Genomic DNA, 1,735 nt, shown 5'->3' on the forward strand with positions numbered 1-1,735 from the left:
TAATTTTTGTATTTTTAGTAGAGACAGGGTTTCACCATGTTTGCCAGGCTGGTCTTGAACTCCTGACCTCAGGTGGTCTGCCCACCTCAGCCTCCCGAAGTGCCAGGATTACAGGTGTGAGCCACTGTGCCTGGCCTGAAACTTTCTTGGTGAGGTGTACTCAGGATAACTGTCTCCCCACTACCTTCCTTTCCCATTCTCCCTCCAGATCAGGCTCCTGCTCCTGGCAGTGAGCATGGCAATTTTTTTTATTAATGGATGCCTGAGGGGAAAGTGTATCATTTGTGCAGGTTGATGGAAGAAGCATCTTCAGGCTGGGTACTCTCACCTCACCTCTGTTTTCACTGGTGAGATTAAGTTGGGCTGGTGAGGAAGGTCACCAGAAGATGCTCGGGCACTGAGGTGGCAAGTCTTTGGGCTGGGGATGGGAGGTGGTCGGGTCTTGACTTTGCAAAGTTGTAGCTGCCTCAGTTCTCTCACTCGGGGTTCAGAGTTATGGACCTTGCCCATCTCTGACCTTGTCTTTTATCCTGGAGGTGAAGATCAACTGGCACAGTTCTACTGGTGGACTGAGGGCTTTTGACTCCTGGAAATAATGAGTCCTTCTGTGAAACACCACTCCCCAAGTTGCTTTATCTGGGGGAGTGTTCCGGATGATGGTGCCATGTGAGGAATCCAGAGAAGTGTCACTGGTAGGGCAACTGAGATGTGTCCTGGGGCAGCACCAATCGACCCCCAGGAATCATGGTCCTGTAGCACTGTAAGCTAACTGGGAGGGCACAAAGGCAGAGCTGCTGGCCTCAGGGCTGCTAATGGGAGCTAATGAAGGACCAGGACATCTAGATGAGGAAGCAAAACTTCAGTTGATTCTGTGGACACTGGAGACACTGTGGGAAGAGACAAACCATTTCCTGCAAGTTAAGAGGTAGGAAGGGGGAAATGGCAGAGATCCAGTCTGATTCTGGAAAAAAAGAAAAGATTTTTTTTTAAAGATACTCCTTTAAAATGCCCTCCAGAATATTAAAGTCAATTAACTGATCATCACCATTCCCATCTAGTGGATCATAAGACACTTAGGTGACTCATATCTGTAGTCACCAGAAACTCATTCTACCTACACAGCATTCATCTCCCTGAAGCCTTCTTGTCTGAAATATTGGATATGGGTCATTTAAGAGCAGCCAAGATGGCTGGCTGGAGAGAATGTTCTGGTGGCTAAGAAGCTGTACGCCCTTGGACAATTACTTCACCTCTCTCAGCCTTGGTTTCCCGATTAGAAAAAGGACAACAACAATGCCTTGAGAACTGAGATAATATATGCAAAGCTTTTAGTACACCAGTGGGAAGTGTGTCTTGGGCCACTTCACACTGGGCTCATCGCCATCAGCACAATATCATCAGCAACAGCAACAGCATCACCATCTTTGCAGGTACCATTGATTCAGTAAGCTGTCAGGCTTCCCACTTTGTCAAGCTGTGAGTCATCCTTAAAATCCTACAAAATGAGGACAGCCACAGTGGCTCATGCCTGTAATCCCAGCTCTTTGGGAGGCTGAGGCAGGTAGATCACCCGAGGTCAAGAATTTGAGACCAGCGAGGCCAATATGGAGAACCCCCATCTCTACTAAAACTACATCCCAAAATTAGCCAGGCATGGTAGCGCACCTGTAGTCTTAACTACTCAGGAGGCTGAGGCAAGAGAATCACTTGAACCTGGATGGTGGAGGTTGCAGTG

General features: G+C 48.1%; 1 protein-coding gene across 1 annotated transcript in view; it reads right to left on the reverse strand.

Annotated features, from left to right (window-relative positions):
- Positions 1-224: 224 nt before the first annotated feature.
- TTLL6 (tubulin tyrosine ligase like 6) overlaps positions 225-1,735 on the reverse strand; it is a 41,358-nt gene continuing 39,847 nt past the window's right edge. Inside the window, exon 14 of the mRNA XM_017540047.2 lies at positions 225-961. The gene's annotated coding sequence lies outside the window, so the exon portion shown is untranslated. The remainder of the gene's footprint in view (positions 962-1,735) is intronic.

Source organism: Cebus imitator, unplaced genomic scaffold, assembly GCF_001604975.1.
Source record: "Cebus imitator isolate Cc_AM_T3 unplaced genomic scaffold, Cebus_imitator-1.0 Scaffold123, whole genome shotgun sequence".
NCBI classification, from domain to species: Eukaryota; Metazoa; Chordata; class Mammalia; order Primates; family Cebidae; genus Cebus; species Cebus imitator.